Source organism: Taudactylus pleione, unplaced genomic scaffold (assembly GCF_031769625.1).
Source record: "Taudactylus pleione unplaced genomic scaffold, aTauple2 ptg000179l, whole genome shotgun sequence".
NCBI lineage: Eukaryota > Metazoa > Chordata > Amphibia > Anura > Myobatrachidae > Taudactylus > Taudactylus pleione.
The window spans coordinates 16,257,886-16,280,149 of NW_028284581.1; the positions used below are offsets into that span (position 1 = coordinate 16,257,886).

General features: G+C 43.9%; 1 protein-coding gene across 3 annotated transcripts in view; it reads right to left on the minus strand.

Annotated features, from left to right (window-relative positions):
- NFATC1 (nuclear factor of activated T cells 1) overlaps positions 1-22,264 on the minus strand; it is a 199,392-nt gene that overhangs the window by 41,544 nt on the left and 135,584 nt on the right. The gene's annotated exons all lie outside the window — the stretch shown is intronic.

The window sequence follows — 22,264 nt, forward strand, 5'->3', positions numbered from 1 at the left end:
GGCGTATCTACCGTGGGTGCAGGGGGTGCGGCTGCTATGGGGCCCGGACCAACCCGGGGCCCGGCCTTCCCCCTGCACCTACGGTGCCAGGCCGCTGTCTGCTGCCCTTCCCTCCGCACCCTCCTCAAACCCCTCTACTGCACTTACCTGCTCCGGGAGCTGCATGGAGAAGGAGCGCCGCTGATCGGCGCTCCACCTCCATTGGCGTAACTACGGAGGGTGCAAGGGGTGCTGTCGCACCCCTGCACCCTCCATTTGCCGGGCGCCCGCTGAGTGCGTTACCAGCGGGCGCCCGGCTCCTATCCTCCTTGCGGTAGCCGGAGGACCGAGCTCCCTCCGTCTTCCGGGTCCCGCAGTGCACTATGGGAGTGACGTAATGATGTCACTCCCATAGTGCCGAGGAGCGGACACCGGGGATGGACGGCAGCAGCACTGGAGCGGGGATAAGGCAAGTTGTTTGTTTTGTTTTGTGTGTGTGCGTGCACGGTGGGGGCCATCACTACTGGGGGCAACTACAGGGGCTCACTACCGGGGGCAACTACAGGGGCCTACTACTGGGGGCAACTACAGGGGCTAACTACAGGGGCCTACTACTGGGGGTAACTACAGGGGCCTCACTACTGGGGGTAACTACAGGGGCCTACTACTGGGGGTAACTACAGGGGCCTACTACTGGGGGTAACTACAGGGGCCTCACTACTGGGGGCAACTACAGGGGCCTACCACTAGGGGTAACTACAGGGGGCCTCACTACTGGGGGTAACTACAGGGGCTCACTACTGGGGGCAACTACAGGGGCCTCACTACTGGGGGCAACTACAGGGGCTCACTACTGGGGGCAACTACAGGGGCCTCACCACTGGGGGCAACTACAGGGGCCTACTACTGGGGGCACTACAGGGGCCTACTACTGGGGGTAACTACAGGGGCCTCACTACTGGGGGTAACTACAGGGTGCTCACTACTGGGGGCAACTACAGGGTGCTCACTACTGGGGGTAACTACAGGGGCCTCACTACTGGAGGCAACTACAAGGTTGCTCACTACTGGGGCAACTACAGGGGCCTCACTACTGGGGGCAACTACAGGGGCCTTACTACTGGGGGCAACTACAGGGGACTCACTACTGGGGGCAACTACAAGGGGCCTCACTACTGGATGTACTGCATAGGGGGACCATTACTGGGGAGCACTACATTAAATAAAAGGAACTGCATAAGGGGGGCGGCAGCAGCTGGGGCTGGCATAGGTGCTGGGGGGTTGTACATTTTAGTTTGGGGGGGCACCAACATTTAACTTGCCTCCGGGCACCTGGGATGAAGTTACGCCACTGGCGGGGGGGCCTCAGACCGGGGGGGGCAAGAGCGGGACGAGATTGGGGGCCGCGGGCTGAGAGGGGGGCCCATAAAAAATTTTGCTATGGGGCCCCTGTAGGTATAGTTACGCCCCTGTGCATACCCGTATTGCTGTTCGTGCATACCCATATTGCAATTACTGGCATTTGTGCATGCGCATTAGTAAACAATTGCTCGATCTGCATAAAGATCATCATTGCATCCATCTCTGAATCAGGTCCTTTGCCCCATGATAGACACGGCACTGTGTGATCCATTTAAGAACAAGTCATAATCCCTACAGAGGTTATGACCTACGTTCTGTATTTAGTAAATACCTGCAAGCTTTGCTTACTGCTGTTTGTGATTGCACCGCTTACGCCATCTACAGAAGGCAATAGCAGTAGGGTCCTCATTGCAACAAAGGGTGTGTAATGTGTGTGTGCAGATGGCCGTCATGCATGCTTATTACTCAGCAGCTCATTGCCGGCACAATGTCGGAAAGGAAACTTATGTTAAATACGGGTGGCATATTTATTAGTATCACTGTGATACTAAATGAAACATGCCATAGGTAATTAGGATCATTATTAGATGGAGCCCTAAATCTAATGTCATAAGTAATGGCTAAGGGTCTGATTCAGCAAGGATCGCAACTGCGAATGCAGTAGCGATTACACATGCAGTCTCACTGCGAAGATATGCTAATCCATTGCGATCACAGCACTACATAAGGACGCCTACTTTACTTTACACACATCCATAATGTTTATTGTTTAGCAAACCATCAGTAACATCGAGTACCATCGCAGCCTAACGCACACTTGCACAAGCTCTGACCTTACTCAGAAATTGATAACCTTGTTGCACGCTGCGAGTACTCAAGCTGCATATGGCATCACAGTGGATATTCTATGCATGGCCATGCAACGGCGTTCAAACGCACAGGTACGCCTGCGTTTTGCTAACCACTCCCCCGTCACCTCCCACAAATGGCACTCACCGTCAATCACTCTGTGATGGATCTGTGTAGTCACTGTGGGCCTGATTCAGCAAGGATCGCTATTCTGCTTATAAGCACGCAACGCAGTTGCTAATATCAGCGGTGATATGTAAATAATAGCATTCGCATTGAGATCGCAGCCTGTCATAAGGACACCCACTTCCTCTTACTCACATCTGTATACTTTGGCAACATAGCGAAATAATCAGTAACATCGGACTCATACGCACAGTTAAGGCAGGTCAGACCTCACTCACGAATTGCTAACTTCAGCGCACGCTATTAGATCTCAGGCTGCGTATGGTATAGCAGTGGCTAATTTATGCACGCCCCTGCAACGCTGTCCCATCGCACTGGCACGCCTGCGTTCACCCGACCACCCTCCGTCATCGCCCACAAATGCCACTTCTTGTCATTCACTCTGCCACGAGTCTGCGCGGCCACTGCAATCCCGATTGCAGTGGCCGGTTCGCGCACTGCGATGCATACTCATGCGCAGAACGTAAAAATCATCTGATTACGTGCGTGATCACAGTTGCGATCCTTGCTGAATCAGGCCCTAAGTTCCTACCCCCAAATATTTTTTTTATATAATACAGTGTAGAATGATTTACTGAGTATTCTGGTGCAGGAATAGTTAAATCTGACAGAGTGCTTTCTGAAGACATATAAGTAATGGGGAGACACCATTTCCTCCCAGTTGAATTAAGCTCTACATCTGCCACATCATTTAATACAACCAACCCCTTTTTTTCAGTCAACAGCCAAAAGGAAATAACTTCTCAGCACCAGGAGTCTGAGATTCCTAGGAAACTATCTCAGCTTCTTAAAATAATTGAAACGCTACTTCTATTCTTACGTTTTATTACAATGTCACCAAGAGATTATTTTTCTTTAAGTTTGGGCTTTTAGACCAGGGTAATATACAGTAGTATACAGCTTTGTGCCTGCTGAAAGGAAGAATAAAAACAAATGTAAAAAGGAAGACATTGCCTGTGAAGGCAGATCTAAGCCTGACACTGTGAGAGGGAAGGACTGAGCCAAGAGCAGCAAACAGAGCGGCTTCCCCCATCACAGCTGATGCAGCAGGAGATGCTAGTTATGGACATACTGTATGTCACTGAGGAATACACTCACCCAGTCTGATCATTTCATCTGGAGACTGTAATTAAAATGAAAACATCTTAAATGTAATTTCTCCCACTTGTTTACAGATGTTGAATGGTGTAACAGTAAAACTGAATGATGAAATACATTTTGTACGCTATTTTGTTTGTAAATATTTTTGTTTGATTTGTACATATGTGTAGTAATTCTATTTATAAAGGCAACCACTTTAACTGTGTCAGGGGTTATCCAAGCCATAAAAGTTGAAAGATATTGTCACATGAACATGTCGGGATGGCCGTCGGGATGCCGTTGCTCAGAATGCTGGTGCCGGAATCTCGATTGCTGACATTCCGACGGTAAGTATTGGGGTTATAGTACAAGTTAAACAATCTATGCGCTCACCTTATTGTATATGGTGTAATGTGATTACAATTTATATTTGATATACAAAGTAACCCCTTAGATAGAATGATGTGACCAGATCACACACCCCCTGCGAGGTGTGTGTATTTATTCACTAATTGTAAGTTTAATATGATGTTGACAAAAACAATCCAATAAACAAAATTTATCGTTTTTAATTTTATTTTATTTTTGGCCTTTAAATTAAGTTTTTTATTTAGCTCATATGAATACATCAGGACAAACAGACTAACATGGGAATAGGTAATGGTGGGGAGAACAGAGAAAAAGGGGGGTGGGAGAGGAGAAAATAAATGTGGGAGCGCAAAAAAAAATAAAAAAATTAAAAAGTATTAATGTTCCTAGAAGAAGAGTCCTAGCGATCCACTTGTTATAAAATTGCCAGAGTGGATGACCAACAATGTGTCAAATAAATGTTGATATATTAAAAAGTTTTCAAAGTTGCCAGCAAGGTGACTTCCTATCCAATTAGGCACATTCAATGTTATGTTTAAAAGTTGATGTCTTTAAGAGAACCGGATTCAACACCCACTGTTGTTGTAACTAGGCTGTTAGCCCTGCAGTTGCTGACAGTTTACCCAGATGCTGGTATGGTGAGGAAGGTAAGTATCGGGCTAGTGCTGTTACATGTTGCGATCACTGGCAGCATGTGTAGCGATCCCTGTGGCTATGGCTGATAGGGGTATCTGATGGCGTTGCTGGTCGGAGGGGTATCTGGCGGCGTTGCTGGAAAGAGTGCTGGAGTGACCAGGCAGCGGGTACGCCGCTGTCTCTTAGCACTAGTTTGATAGTGAGCGCATAGATTGTTTAACTTGTACTATAATTCTGAAAATGGAGGTGGTGATCCCTTCAATATAGCATCTCCTGGACCAACGCCCCAGTAAATTAACCAAAGCGCAACGCATCTCCAATATAAGTATTGGGGTTAGTGGGAGGCTTAGGTTTAGTGTTTGGTTTAGGCACTAGGGGGAGGGTTAGGCTGTGGGCAGGGGAGTTAGGGTTAGACTGAGGGGGGTTAGGTTTAGGCTCGGGGGGGAGTGTTAGGTTTAGGCAGCAAGAGGGAGGTGTTAGTTTAGGGGTAGAGCACTTACGTGCAGGTGTTGTTATTCTAACCCAGTTGGGATTCTCAGATAGCAGTTGGGAGCCGATTGGCTGGCACCTAACACTGCTTAGTAAATAGATCCCACAGTATTTTACAGTGGGGCTATGTTAGAGTGATAGGATGAGTGATATGATGAAAACTCTAGGCTTGCAGTACCTGATCTGTATAGCAGAGCACAGCATTTAGGTGGGCCTAATTCAGAGTTGAACACTATTGCTGTCACAGCTGTGTATGTGTATGCAGCTGCTCTGTGAAAATATGCAAATGTTACAGCCGCCGGGAGCGGTATTGAGACCACCACCTGCGGGTTTGCAAATCCAAGTATCTGCATAAAATGTCACAGCATCTGCGTACAAAGATGCAGCATCCATCTGTGCAGTTTGGTACATAGGGGTCGTCAGACTGCATTTCTTATTGACATTCATGGGGACTGCAGTCTACAGAGGTAGTTCACCTTTACTGCATTAGGCTGTTAGTACATAGCTGGGATATGTAACATTATGCAGAAACTGCAATTTCTGCATAATTGGATGATAAACCGGCTTGATAAGTAGGTCCCTTAATCCTGCAAAAATGGCTGTTTTAGAGATCCTCTCACTTTGATAAATAGACCCCCTAAAACATGCAGGCAAACAAATCTTCCACGGAAATTGTGCACCACTAATAAAAACTACTGCTTTATAACTCCTGTCACAGCTGTATCTGTTGTGTACAACGCTAAAGCCAGGTAAACATGGAGCGCTAAAGCCAGGTAAACATGGAGCAATGTGCTGCATCAACGATATCGCTGAACGATTTCCCTTGAACTTTCTGCAGTGCAGGACAAATGATACTGGGTGTACACACATATTTGTGATAGATATCTTTCAGTGAAGTCATCCTGCCAGATCTCTGAACAGACAGATCTTGAAGATATCGTCCAAATTGGCCTGCATGTACGGACAACCATAGATATTGTTATGGTCCAGCGGGAGCACGCATCGTTGGTCGTTCATTGCTTACATACGGAACGATATGAACAATATATCATTGAACGATATCGTTAACGTTCATATTGTTCAAAGATATCATCTCGTGAATAGGTCCCTTTACATATTTATGCGTAGTAACATTACAGAAAGAAAAAATATTGAGTATTTGCACTTACTTATGATTTCGAAATGACTTAAATCATTACATTATGATTATTCTATATACACAACACCAACTTTGCATCAATTGTTTAAACGACATGCAAGATAGATAGGATCCTGCTCACAAATGCTTATACGTTTTTGGGAGTCTCTAGGAATTAAAGGAAAACTGGAGCACAGAACTGCTATTTAACAGGAGCAGAAGCGCCCTGGATTCCACCATGTATTATATCAAGGGGTTTTCTCAGCTGGTTAAAAGGCTGAGCAAGCACAAGTCTCCCTGCTGCACACGTGTCAGTTCCACCTCTATAGTGCAAGTGAAGTGGAACTTTTCATAGAGCCAAGTGCTTCAAGATTTACAGAGACGTATCATATAACTCCAGAGTACCCTACAGAAGGTGATGGCTTAATGCTTCGTCCTGACATCCACAGTCCAGACAGGGATGTCTACTATAGTTTTTTCTTTTCTTTTTTCCTTTTTGCAACTGGCTTTGATTGGAGCCAGAACCTTTGTAAATCAAGAGGAATTTCTATCCTTTTTTTCTATCCTCTCGCTGCTTTCCGGTGCCTACTTCCTGCCATATCTGAAAAAACAGCAGCTGTATGTGTCAGATAGAGAGGTCCCAGGGTAATGACTTTTACAAATGAGAAGGAAGGCTACAAATGGGTTTGGGAAAGGAGAGTAGGACAGTTAAAAGGGTAGCTGATAGTGTGGGCACAACATCAGATTTTCTAACAACAGAGATAGGACAACTGGCCCCCTGATGTCTACAAACAAAGAAAGACTACAGTGATACAGACATGGGAACGATAGCTTAAAGTGCACACAAGGATAACAAGAAGGAGGGTTACTGTGCGCTAATTCTATTGTGTTTCATATCAAGCACAGATTACAGAAAATCCCATGCTACAAGATAAAGTAGACATATTTTTAAGTATGTTAAGCAAATGCATTTCCATTATGGCCCTAGTTGCAGTGTTAATATAGAGCCTCATTCGGATTTGAATTTCCCCTAACACCAGTCCCTTTTTTCTTTAGTTATAGCAGTGTGCTGTGAGGGGAGAGGAATGCTGTGAGGGGAGAACCTGGGATTATCTGCTGGGGGCACCAGCCAAAATATTGCCTCTTTAATGTTTGTATACAGTATAGCTCTTATATAAGTTTTGTATTCTGGGAGTAAGATATATAGGAGCCTCTTTAACAAATAACACTGTTTGGCCCCATGATAAGAGCCTGTCTCCACAAAGAGTATACAGTAACTGATAGCTTTCCCTATCACTTTGTTTCTGGGCTCTGACTGCTTTCTCACTGTCATAATGGTCTTGCATGCTGAGGAAAACTTAGTGACAGTAGGGGAGGACCAGAAGATCCCTCTCCAGCAACACTTTACTCATAGGGACAGAATGGCTAACACCATTCCCAGATAGTGTTAGCTATTGGGGTCGGGGTGTGGCTAACATCCCTGTCACTGCATCTGCAGCTGTATCACCCCCTGAAATCACTCTGCAGACCAACATTGAAGACCATGTCTAGCAGGTCTACCATAAGGGGGAAGGGGGGTACTAGGGCTGCCGTAATAGCAGGGGAATGGCTTCCCATGGGAAGCACTATGTCTGCTATTGCAGTCTGGACTGGCAGTCCCAGGGGGAGAAAACACCCCCCACTGGGACTGCCTGCCTGGCTGTTATTAGCAGTGAGTGCTTCCAATGGGAAGTTACTACCACTGCTTCTAGCCTAGGCAATCCCTGTGGGTGGTGAATTTTACTGGGGGGTTAACAGTCCTGCATCCCCTAGGTAAAATCCGCCACTGGTTATCATCCATATACAGATGATACTGAAATCTGAAAGAGCTGATTAGTTTTGAAAGACAGGTGCTATAGATTAAAAAAATCTAAGGATCTACAACTGAGCCTTGTTATACTCCAAGTCATAGAGGAATTGGGGAGGAGGGAACACTGACAGAACCATTTGATAAATAGTAATGTGCAGACCGGGTCCTGCATTCGCATCAAGGCCCCTGTATGCCTCTGCCTGATTGGTGCATTGGTCGCAAGCCTCACTGGCGCCGACCAGGATTGCGACCAATGGTCTAGATAGTGATCCCAGGCTGCAACCTCGGTCGCAGAGCTGGGATCGCAGATGCAGCAGGAGGTGTCAGACAGCTACTACTGCATTTGCATTTTAGCAAGGACACAATTGCATAGCTGCTTGTGTGCGGCTTTGCAATTCCGTCCTCTGTTGAATCACCCCAATGTACTATGCCTTAATATTAATTGCATGAACCAATGTTATTTTGTGACAGTTTCCAGATAAACTTTGACGTGGACAGTTTGGACATTGGGGAAAAGGTTAGTGGCATGGAACCACTCGCTAAAATAATTTCAACTCCATCTGCAGTTACTGTATTGATGACTGTCACAATATATAGAGGCTTTATAGATGCACATGTGGGGAAGCATGTAATGCGCAGAACTGATGGCTACACAATGATGAACTGCCCCTATAACAGATTACAAATCAACGCAATATACGACAATAACAAATATTAATAAACGGGCAGTCCCGGGAATTTTGTTAAATAGGCCCCTAGATGACATCATGGATAATTTACTACTCAATATGGTGCTTGGCACATTTGTTAAAATATCGTCAAATGAAATACATGCGTGATACCTATATTAGCCTACAGGGACCAGTACACAATGTAGACTATTATTCATATAATCACATCCATGTGTTTACCCTCAACTTCTGTATTACAAGCAATACTGAGTTCAGTTAGTTAAAATGTTCTAGTGGCACGCTCATGGGTGCCTATGACTGTGATCATAGACAGTTAACATGGCTGTTACAAACCTTAAAATAGAACGGTCGCTAGGACTTCACCTTGGCATATTTTTGACTCCTTGGCTTACACAGACAGGGGCAGAGACCATTTTTATACTAGGATTATCTCTGTCAGCGAGTTACACTGTATGTTGTTCTGTAGTAGTTAAACATTTATTTTCTTAGTGTACACAGATCTTTAAGATATAAATTGCACTATACATAAATTGCACTATACTCCAGGCCAACCAACGTTTATAATACCAAGGGGCATATTTACTGATAACCGAGGTTTAGACCAGATAATTATAGTTTCTTATCGCTGCTATTTATGGCAATAAGAAATTAGAGACCCAATATACTATTAATCACCTGCAGGGACAAGGGTTCCGAAAAGAGCCCGTCCCAGACATGTGTTAGAAGTGCAATGATCACAAAAGAAGCCAGGGGTGGTTCTGCGCATGTGCGGTCTGCTGACCATGCATGTATAGCAACCATTGAAGGGGGGGGGGTTCCAGAACTCCTGGTAAATTTTGCAGAATGTAGTCTATAGGCCACAGCAGCTAACGCCATCTGTAAATGACGTTAGCTGCCAGGGCCAAACTCCAGCTTTGTAAACCTGATAGCTTTCCCCATAGAAACCTATGAGGACTGCAGCTGCTGTCGGTAATGGTCCCTCTTTGTTACATTCAGGTGACCCTTAATATTTGCAGGTATCCCCCCAAAATGGGATATGATGCAAATATTATTTGATAAATATGCCTCCAAAAGAGGGAAACCTATAGAACAAAATCTGACATATTCTGACAAATGCTCTTTATACAGTATATATAGGGCCTGATCAGAGATGTACGCTAATGCCCCCCGCAGCAGCTGTGACTCTATGCAGCGGCTGTGTGAATATATTGAAATGTTGCAGCCGCCGGGATTCGTATTGAGGCACCTACTCGTGGCTTTGCAAATCCAAGCGACTGCATACAAAGACGCAGCATTGGTCGCAGTCAGTCAGTAATCGGCCTTCTGAGTAACTCTATAGTACGTGGTATAATTGTGGGAACTGGGAGGCCGGAGCCATTTTTATTGCATACAGGATCACAGCCACAGGTTGAGACACGGGCCGAAAACGGTAGAAATACTCCTACGTTTGAGTTGCCAGCCCCCCGTTGCCGCCCACAAATGGTCCCGCCCATTCAATCAGTTTGCTAATAAATCCTCACTGCGAGCATAACTTGACACATGCGCTGTACGACTCATATGCATGCGCAAATTACCGATAATCGTTCAACTGCATAAACATTGTCATTGCCTCCATCTCTGAATCAGACCCATACAGCCTTGTGCACTATGTATTTGCAAAAAGAATCACTCTATGCCCCATGCGTTGACAGTATCAAAAACAGAACACAGTGTATGGTAACACACTTTTTAAACCAATGGAAGAGCTTATACAGAAAACACAATCATTAGACCATAACGAAAGAGAAGTCATAAAGAAAAAAATTAGATGGTTATTTAGGTGATGAATATATTGTACATTATAAATGTTTTATGGGGGCATACACAGAACAAGCAGTGTGGTTCTCTGCATCTTGATTAGCACCTTTACACATGTATTAACGTATATGCAACTTCTTCATTACGCAAAAACAAGCATTTCCATATGCAATTTTCAATCTGTGTTCACTGCATTTAGTAGTAATTTTAGATATACTTTAAGGGGGGGGGCACATATTAACATAACGCAGGCTTATACTCTATGTTACAAGCTATCATGACCCGGTCCGTCTACCTAGTATATTGTATTGTTCTATAAGTGTCATTCCATTTAAATAAAAATAATAACTCCAACAAAACATTTTCAGATTTATGTTGCCCATGCATACAGTAATTCGGGTGGCCAATTTAATTGTTTTACATCAGATAAACTACAAATTTAAGCATATACAGTATGAATGGAAACAATAATACATTGTAACCAATATCTGATGGATCAATAACATGTTGATCAGGACTGGTGGAAAATGTGGTCCAATCATAACTGTGGACTGAGAGAGTGAATGGTCACTGGCCATCTCCTCTAGTGTCAGTCTGTTCAGCAGGAGCACTGAATGGCTGGTTATATTTTTGTTGCACACATGTGGCCTGATCTCCCTGTGCATGGACACTGTTATAGAATGGTGCATGGCATGGAAGGCCCCAATCTAAGCAGATCTAGATACAAGATTTCTGCTCTGCATTTGAATAATGCTTACACTCCTGTTACAAGTTATCTAGCTTATCACTACAAAACAAAATAGTTGTTTTTTTTCTCATTTTCAAACGCAAATTAGCATGAACCTTGTCTTTGTACACAAAGTTGACTCACAAAAAAAACAGTTAAGTACAAGTAAAGTTCATTACGCTAATGTATTTAGAGCAAGTTATTGGCTTGCAAATGTGCGAGCCACCTGCCCTTGTCAATTAAGCTCTGCAGACCAATTTCATCTGTGAGCCCCTAGAGAGATGTTCAGGGGAAGGGGCACAGGTTAAACGGGGAGAGGCATGCATGATATCCTGGCGGTCTGAATTTTTTTAATGACTCTTCCTCACAGGAGTAAACATTTAAACCCATTAAAGATCTGACCCTAATGAATTATTCTGGCCCTTTATTTATTTATTTTTTCCTATCCATCAAATCTAAAGCTTCATCTCAAATGTTAGCGACTCAGCACGTTTTATCACAGCATGTACTCTTTCAATCATCGTAAGAAATGCGGTGGGCCCTAGATTCGGGCATGCAGCCAGATTAGTAAAACTTTCCATGAGGAAACCTCTAATTTTTTTTTTTATTCTCCAAGACTGGCTACTTGGGATGAAGAGGAAGGGGAAGGTTTGTTATCCAGACTGTAGGGGAGACAATAGTTGTGAACTTTACAAAGTACCTGCATGTTGTTGTAATGACATACTGACTACTGGAAACTGGAGTGCTCACATGGGTTTTCAGAACACATAATTGTGTCAACCTCAGGCTGAACCTAGCAATTGTGCTGCCTAAAGACAAACAGACAAAAGGATACCTGCTGCACAAAAGATACGTGTGCTTTTTTCAATGCTTCACCGTCAATATTTCCCATTTACAAAAGAACTGTCTCATGTAGCAACATGTGTTGAAATTGAAAGTGACAGCACTCAGCCATCTAGCATGTTTTTCCAATACCTATCTCTGAACTCATAGCTTTGTTTGTTAGTTTTGAAAATTCCTAACAGTCAAATTATTTTGTTACTAACGGGGAAAAATCAGTTTAAATCATCTAACACACCTAAACTGGAGAAAAGGCCCTTACACCAACTCAAATTCTACCCAAATGTTACCTTGTGTTAGCCCTCATACCCACTGGCCTACTAACGGGAGTAAAATCGCTAGTAGAACGTACATTAAACACCACTGTGTGTCTACAAACAATGATTTCCAGTGTCAGTGCCCTTTACATATGTCATGTACAGTATGTATATAAATTGCATATATAAAAAACACCAGTGACACAACAATCTATAATCAAATTTCAAAAAATATTGACTGAGTGGAAAAACTAAACTACAAAAGGCCAGCATAGTTACAATCCTGTAAAGGCCTCACCTTACAGAAAGACTTGTCATCTCCAGCTGTTAAAAAGATTTTTAACATTCAGAGCATAAAAACGATGTATTGAACTCCGAGGAGAACTTGTGCGGACAGACAATTTAGACATTTTGTATATGGTAATAATTAAAACAAGTACAATGGTGTATTTATACGCAATGTAGTTAAATTGTCATTTTGAAGTGAATGTTACCGCTTCAGCTATTCTTTTTTATTTATTTTGTCTTTTTGCTTCCTTATAGATAAACTAGGAATTATAAAGATGAAAGGTTAATGGACATGTCAAATATTTTTCACCTATTCGATCATTCAACGTTAGTATTTAATTATAGAATGAGTCTAAGGAAGTATACTGTATATCATGTTTTTAATGTGTTTTTTCTTTTTTTTTATATGGAGTCTTGTCAGGTACACATATTTAGCCTGGAATACCCCGAATATCAGTATATACTAAATTGCAAGCGGTTACCATTGCTGGGGGTCTCCAGCAATGAGGTCCATACAAACAAGTGCTAGTAAACCATGAAAAGCGTTTTTAGAACATATCAGTGTCTGTGGAGGACTACCACCAAAAAGGGTTTGTTCCAACCAAGGGCTGCTGTCAGCGGTGGCTACCACTAAGTACCACCGGCTGGTGTCATTGCTGGGAGTTACCTGCCATAATGGGGAAGAATGGGGAAGCCTATTTAACAAGGACAGTGGTGGTACAAGTTCTACCACTGTTCTCTGATAACTATCAGCCTCTCAGGATGGCAATATCAGTGAGAACGTAAAGGGACAAATACTTAAATATTACAATGAAGCATTTTTTTCCAAAAGTAAAAATATGAATAAAAATGAGTGTTCAGCGAGCCAATTCTCCCAATCTGGTGTCTAGCCTATAGTTGGACCACCATAGCATCCCAAATGATAATCTCACCATCTACCCTATTTTTACAGTTCTGTCTGACACTATAAGCAAATTAGAGTGCAGGGAGCTCTCTTATAGATGTGAGTAACAGTTCCTGATGCCTCTTCCCACCTAGCAATGAGCAAGTAACAGAGTGGGGGGCCTGCAGAGAATCAGCCCTTTCTCAACGATTATGCGGATGTCAAGTTGCTTCCCTAAGTAACACATGACGGCTGCCCTACAACTGTGCCAGACTTCTTTTTCATGGAAGTAGCTAGCCCTGCCATCCCTGATGTGCAGTAGACTGAGAGGTCAGGGGGGGAGGGGTTCTTTAAGATGTCATATTACTTACTAGATATGAGAAAGAAGTGATTGAGTATCATACTGTTGTTATGTGGGGAATTCAGTAATTATTATAACATTCATTGTAGACTGCATTACACTATGATAAGCACTTTTCTAGTAAACAAGAAGAGCAAGAAACAGTTATTATGCTTCTTGTTTGTCATCTATACTGTATATGAATACATTAATTTTATTATGTCGGCAGACAACTCACTGGCGAAAGCTTTGCCATAGATTCCCATACTGAATAGAACAGTGTGTAAATGCATGTACCACGTGATACATTCTGTTACCGGTATGCAGTCGGGAAGCCGGCGGACCTAATCCCGACTGCTGGCATCCTGACTGTCATATCCTGGCAAGGGTCTAAAGACAGGCGTTGATATGCCAACGCCTGTCATTAGACATACACCGGGAGCCTGACACCCAGCATCCCGATCAAAGAGACGCCGGGCGCCGAGCGCGGATAGCCGCGGGGGGAGGAAGGGTTAGGTTTAGGGTTCCCGAGGGGGACTCAGGGTTAGGCATCTCCCCGGGAGGTTAGGTTTAGGCTAGGCGAAGGGGGGGTTAGCATTAGGCACCTCCAGGGGGGACTTAGGGTTAGGCGGCGGGGAAGGGGGGATTAGGGTTAGGCACTGGGGGGGAAGGTTAAGGTTAGGCACCCCTAAGGGAGGGTTAGGGTTAGGGGGTAGAAATAGGTTAGTATATACTTACCTTTGACGATCGGGATTTCCTCCTCTGCCGGGATGCCGCTGTTGGGATTCCAAATTATACCGATTCCCTGTTACCAACTAAGCAAAATGAGGAGGGAGTACTGTTTAAAGAAAGAAACCTTTAGGTAATATAAGAATTATTTAAAAAAATAAATTGTCCACAAAAATTAATTCCGGCTTTTAGTTGATCTCCTAAAGTACCATTTGTTTGACCTTATTTATGTGATATCAACACAGTAAGATGCCAAGGTCAACTCACTTATTCCCAGCACACAACACCATGACTATTTAACCCATGCTGTCTGCCTTTTCTGGGGAATTTCCACACCTTGTACATTGATTCACTCCTCTTGCCAGGCTCCCATCTTTAGTCTGTCCCCTTCATACCAGCTCTAAGCCAATTTATCACATATAAGCTTGGAGCAGTGCCTGCAGGACTGTTGAGCCTGGTAGTGGTTGATACCGCTGCCATCCTCATTGCTACAGACTTGTTAATATTCCAGTACAAGTTTGAGGAAAAGAATATAGGAGTCACTCAGCCAAAGTTATACGCCAATTGGACCTTTATGGCAAACACCAATTTTGCAAGCACTATTGAACCACCTAGCCCTAAAGAATGTGGACTTGATGAACAAGTCTTCAAGAAGAATAGAGAAAAGCCATTCATGCCTACTCTCCTGGAATACCTGAGAATCTCCTGAAATTTTGGGGTGTTCTCCAGCACTCCCGGGAGAGTAAACCATTGTCCGGCCTGGAACCTTGATGAGGCAATTAGTGACAAATGCAGTCATTGTGGAACCGGCCCTGCTGAACAATGCTATGAATCGCGACATTGTACAGATGGGGATGGTGTCATTTTAACACAATTGGCAGCAGCAGACCCTTGAACCTCCTATCTGGACCCACCCCTCTCTGGGATCTCATGTAAGGGACAACTGAAAAGTTGGCAAGTCTAAGTAAAGCATATAAGCAAGCAAGTATACAGCACATACATTCAATAGGCTTCCTGTTTCTCCAGAGCAATATAAATCCACATAAATATATAAGTTTAGAAACATTTATATGATAGGTAGTATAGCTGTATCAGCTTTCACGCTGCATTTTCTATGACCCCTTATGATTGAAAACACAAAGCAGGCGTTGTTGACATTCTGTCCTTCTTCATACGTCTGTCTGTCATCTTTCACCTGGTCACCAATCACTTCATCTATAACGCTGATGAGTCTTCTACTATAATTACATATTCATTTGTAACAATCGCAGAGAACTCAGATCATATGCATTCAATCTACCAGCTCCATAAACACATATACATATGTTTTAGCCTGTATAGCATCAACATACAACACATTCAACACATTCTCATGATTGAAAAATCCCATAAGGACAAGAAATATGAGCTACTGTTTATCCGCAGAGACTGTTTAACTTCATTCAGGTCGGTGTGACTTGTATGCCTGTAAAGCACTGGTGAAGCACTGGTGAAAACAAAAGCAGTTACATCTATAGGATGATGCAGAACAATAATATGAAGTATATAGGCCTGTGTGGAAGAAAACTTTTATTTACAAGCCAGAGATTGTGCTTAGTTGGGACGACTAAAGTCCATTGAGTAGTGTATAAGTATAATTATATATAAAAGATATTGAAAGATAGCCAGGTTAATAGGTCTATGTACCATTAATGGCAGTGGGACCTGAAAACTATCATTTCTTATCGCTGCATACAGGGGCGATAAGAAATGATTTGTATTGCAAATATATCAAAATCCTCTTGCAGTGACAGGGGCTCTGATAAGAGCCATTCCAGCCATGAATGAAAAGTAAGGTGATAGCTTATGCTTTGCCTTTTCTGTGGAGTTCGGACCTGGCTTACCTACACACTTGCTTGGCCATCAGGCATCAAATGTACTGTATGGGCAGCAGGCTGGAGAAGAAAGCACTAGCTGCTGCTATAGAGAGGAAAGGGAAGTTATTCTTTTCTTTTCTTACCCTCTTTATTTCCCAAACCTGAGCCTTTAATTCAGGAGCAGGGGCTGGCTGGCAACTTTTAGCCTGGGGGGCAAATGCATGCAGGCGGCCCTGGCAGAGGAGTAGAGTGTAGCCAGGTTGCCCGAAGCGCCCCCCCCACCTCAAGAGTTTCAGGGAGGAGGCGGGTCCATATGGGATTAATGTAAGTAAAAATAAAGATTAGGGGCAGCCCCGTCGTGGTGCCCATATGCAGTGCCCCCCTGTGCCCCAGGAGAGGACCCCCTTATGCAGGCCTCCAGTAGTGCCCCAGTAGTGATCCCCCCTATGCAGTGCCCCTTATACAGTGCCCCCAGTAGTGGTCACCCCTGTGCAGTGCCCCTTGTGCCCCCAGTAGTAAGCCCCTTATATAGTGCCCCCAGTAGTGGTACCCCCTATGCAGTGCCCCTTATACAGTGCCCCCAGTAGTGGTCCCCCCTGTGCAGTGCCCCTTGTGCCCCCAGTAGTAAGCCCCTTATATAGTGCCCCCAGTAGTGGTGCCCCCTATGCAGTGCCCCTTATAGAGTGCCCCCAGTAGCAGTCCACCCCCCATGCAGTGCCCCCAATAGTGGTAACCCTTATGCAGTGCCCCTTAAATAGTGGCCCCAGTTGTAGTCTCCCCCCTATGCGGTACCCCCAGTATTGCCCTTTTTATAGAGCCCCCAGCAGTGCCCCCTCGATGCAGTGCCCCCAGTGGTAGTCCCCTCCCCCCTATGCAGTGCCCCTAGTAGTTGTCCCCTCCCCTTGTAGTGCCCCTAGTAGTAGTAGTCCCCCCTTGTAGTGCCTCTAATAGTAGCTCCCCCTTGTAGTAGCAGTCCCCCCCTTGTAGTGCCCCCAGTAGTAGTCCACCCAGTTGTAGTCCCCCCCTTGAAATGCCCCCAGTAATAATCCCCAGTAGTGGTCTCCACCTTGCAGTGCCGCCAGTAGTGGTCCCCCCTTGTAATGCCCCCCCCCTGTAGTCACCCCCCCCTCTTATAGTGCCCCCAGTAGTGATCTCCCCCTTGTAGTGCCCCCAGTAGTGGTCTCCCTATTGTAGTGCCCCCAGTAGTAGTCCCTCCCTCTTGTAGTGCCCCCAGTAGTGGTTCCCCCTTTGTAGTGCCCCCAGTAGTAGTAGTCCCCCTCCTTGTAGTGCCCCCAGTAGTAGTAGTCCCCCCTTGTATTGCCCCCAGTAGTAGAAGTCCCCCCCCTTGTATTGCCCCCAGTAGTAGTAGTCCTCCCCTTCCAGTGCCTCCAGTAGTGGTTCCCCCCTTGTATTGCCCCCAGTAGTAGTAGTCCCCCCCTTGTAGTGCCCCCAGTAGTGGTCTCCCCCTTGTAGTGCCCGCCCCTCCCCCAGTAGACACACGTAATTTAAAAAAAAAAAAAAACACTTACCTCAATCCCCGCTCCTGCCGTCGCCATCCGCTCCTCCGTCTGTCCTTCCCGGGCCGGGCCGCTCTGCATTATGGGAAAGACGTCATGACATCATGACGCCTCTCCCATTACCCACTGTGGGAGCTGGAAGATGGAGCGGCTCCTGCAGTGGGCGCAGCAGCAGCTAATGAGAGTCTGACAGACTCTCATTGGCTGCTGATCAAAACAAACACACAGCTGCCGGTGCCGGCGGCTGTGTGTTTGTCGCTTGTGTAGCGCTGACCGAAATTCTGTCCGGTCAGCGCTACACACACGGTGCAGTCTGTGTCACAGTAACACAGACTGCCCGCGGGTCCTATGACGCTGCGGCCTGGGGGGCACATGGCACCCTGCCCCCCGGCCCAGCCCGCCACTGTTCAGGAGTATCTCCATATTTTTGTTAAACAAATATTTTTATCTTTACACTTTCCAAGCGCCTAAGGGCAAAATTTACTAAGCGGCGGTTTGAGGGCAGTTTCTATTCTATTCTAAACCCCGGCGGTTTGGTGGCGGGTTCTATTCTGTTCTAAAGCCTGGGGGTTTGGTGGCGGTTTTTTGCAGCGGTTTGTAAATGACAGCCCTGTTCTATTCTATTCTAAAATGTGTTTTGACTGTGGTTTGGTGGCGGTTTTGCTATCTGCAGATTTACTAAGTCCAAAACCACTGCAAAACTGCCATCAAAACACATTTTAGAATAGAACAGAACAGGGCTGTCATTTAGAAACCACTGCAAAACCACCACCAAAACCGCCGGGGTTTAGAATAGAATAGAGCCCGCCGTCAAACCGTCGCTTAATAAATTTTGCCCTAAGTATGTTTATTTCCCCTCATAGGTAAGAATTCTAATATATTGGATTAATTTCTTCGTGAGTATTAGGAGTATATTTACTAAAGTGCGAGTTTATGGAAGTGGAGATGTTGCCCAAAGCAACCAATCAGATACTAGCTATTATCTTCTAGAAGGTGCTAGAAAAATGATAAGTAGAATCTTATTGGCTGCTATGGGCAACATCTACACTTTTAAATACCGGCACTTTAGTAAATTTACCCCTTAGAGTGTGTTCTATTAGATCTGCGGATATCGGGCTTATATATAAATATCCAAAGCTTTGATATTTCTAAAGAAAGATTAGTGAAACTTCCACACATTCAACACTGGTATATGTTGTGTGGGAAACTGGAAACAATATTGCACCACCTTCTCTTTTCATGGGATCTGGAGAAAACGAAGACCCAACACTACTGATGCCGCCCAACTGTTGCAGACCAACCACTGGTGGATGGTGGTGAAATACTGTCCAGCCGATACCCAGACCAAGGAAAGGTTGGCATAATACCTTATGTGTAAACTGTACACCAAGTTCTGAAACAATATACACTGTGACCTTCTTTCTTTTTTTCAACAATGTAAGAAGCTTTGTTCCAGTCTTACATAAAAGAGTGCTGGAGAGACAACTCCCTTTTTTCAATATTGACTTTCTCTGAGCTTTTTGGTTAAGCTCCTCCTCAGGGCTGCACCTCTGACATTCCATACTGTTGTTTCCATTTGGCGCAAGGCCGACCAACAGTCCAAGTTGCCTAGGGTGCTGATGGTTAAAGGGTTCCTAGAGCACTGAAGAGAGTTGCCCATAGCAACCAATTAGCTTCTGACATTTATCTGGCAGAGTCCATAAAATGACAGTTAGCAGCAGACTGATTGCTATGGGCAACTTCTCCATCTCTACTGAAGGGTTTATATTCTGTCCCTGAATTACGTAATGTCACTCATTCAGAGTAGTAATGCCTCCACACTGACCACTAGCCACTGCCATGAAGGAGAAGCACTCAGCAGTTTTTTACATACACTTTTCCACATCAGTTTTACTTGCGGTGCTTGGATATGATGTCAAAGCCAAATGTCACAGTCCCAGTATAAGGAGCTGAGGATGCCTTCCCCATTCCTGCCTACTAAGATAAGTTGCAGGGGGAATGGGTGCTTTGCTTCCAAGTGCAGGGAATGGGGGGTTGTTATTGCCAATTGGGGGTTGGCAAGTCCTGGTGCACCACTGGGATGACATTGTTAAAATTTGTTTAGTCACAGTTATATAAAGCCTAAAGCCAGAGACACACACTTGCTGCAATAGCGCTATGCTGACTAACATACATGTGTGCAGGTCCTTTGGGTCATTATACCTGTAGTCATGCACACAGGTTGCAGGTAACCTATCACTTCAGCTGTTACTGAGCTGCATCAAACTGGCTCAGAATCATAGAAGTTTCAGCACCACCACTGAAGAGCTATGGGCCGTTCCTAGATATAATCACTGGTGCTGTTTTATATTAGTAAAATTCATTAGTAAAAGTTTAGGAATCATATTTCAAACTAAGGTACAGAATTAAAATGAGTCTGACATTTTTTATTGAACTCTGCAGCTGTAGTAATAAGGAAATTTGTTTTTGTCTGCATAGTAAAAAAGCTGCCTTTGTTACTGAAGCACAGAGCAGCTCCAGGTTTTTTTTTTAACTAAATCCACAGGATTCCAACAGTTTTACAGGGAAAAGAGTAAGGCACAAGGAAATTTTTCAGCAGGAACAAGCAGGAACTCAGTTCCTGAACCTCTCATTAACTATGACGTAATGTCCAGGGCCAAAATGTATTTTACATAAGATAAGTTTTAAGTCCCTTTTGAGTGCCTTCTTTTCTAAATACTACATACATATACACTATATATATATTATATATATATATATACATATATATATATAGTGTTTCCATAGCACCACCCCCAGTAGCTCCACCCACAGTTCCTGAAACTATTTTATTTTTCCAGAAAAATAGCCCTGTATATATATATATATATATATACGTATATATATATATATATATATATATATATATATATACATACACGTATATATATATATATATATATATACATATATATATGTGTGTTCCTGAAAGGCAATCAAATTCAGATGTTCCCTAGCATCAGTTAGTTAAAGCCGACAAGTCAACTGTGAATTATAATCCTATTCAAAATAAAGAGCTCATGTATCACCGTAACAGTAACAAGGGTCGGGGTACTTTGGAATACCCAGTGGTGAGTGCTAAATCAAAGTTCGGTGAGGTCACATAATCACATTTCATATTAACTTTTGAAAACATTCCAATAAATCCTGTGGAAGCCATGCCTGACTACTTGTTCAGTGGAGGATTCCTTTTTTTTTTAAAATTTACATATTAAAAAGTATCTATCAGCAGCAACTGATAGATTCAGATGAATGTAACCAAGGTAGCAATCAAACAACAAGTACATGTACAGTGCTGCAACATTGTGTGCAAATCTCACTGTTTTATACGTGTGCATTATGAATTCAATATTATGAATACAAATGGTGGATATTTGTTATTTTTTCTTTTTTAACACTGCTATTGAGGCACCAAATGTTCTCTATCCTTTTTTTTAAGTGAATCTTAAAATAGTAGGCAGTCAATCTCACCATACCTTTGCTTGGCAAATGGTCTGCAAAGATGATATGAAAAACTGAGTTGTTATGTTAGGTTTATGCTTTAAATGATTAAATTAATAATAATCATGACCAATAGCTATATTTACAAAGCAGAGGGTTTCCAAAGTTGCCAAATTTTGGCAGTTTTGACTGTGGGGATTTAAAATAGAAATATAAATTGTAATGATTTTGCATTCAATATTATAGGCATTTTAAATCCTATGGGCAAAACTGCCAAAAATTGTCAGTTTTTAAAAACTACCGCTTAGTAAATACAGATCCAAGTCTAGAACTCTTACAATTAAAATGTTACAGCCTCCTCGTCAAAATGCTGACAAATACATTTACCTGTAAATCCTGGCTGTACTATGGGCCTGATTCAGAGCCGGACGCAAGTGGCTGCTCGTTCGCTCCGAGCGATGTTTGCCCAACTGCGCTTGCATACGGATCATAATACGCATGCGCGAACCAGTCATTGCGGCCGAAAATCGTTAATTCGCTAAATTGCGAATGCCTGCTATTTTGAGTGACAGAATGAGGCGTTTGTGGGTGGTAACAGGGGAAGGTGCTTGAAAACGGGGAGTGGAGATCCGATCGCAGGCGTGCTTAAAGGTCAAAACGGGCGTTTTATGGGTGTGCATAATTAATACAGCAGCGTCATTGACCACGTCACTGGGTTATTTTATAGTCAGAACTGCTCGCAAGATTGTGGTAGGAAACACCAACCACAAGAATAGCGAGCAGTTCATACCCTGGTTGATGTACTCGATTAATCTAATAAATAGCGGACATAACGTAGGATGCGAGCGGCCAGGGGGCGTAGTTATCCAAAAAAACGATCGCAAGTTTTGTTCGCTCGTTCTGACATAGAGGCGTGAACAG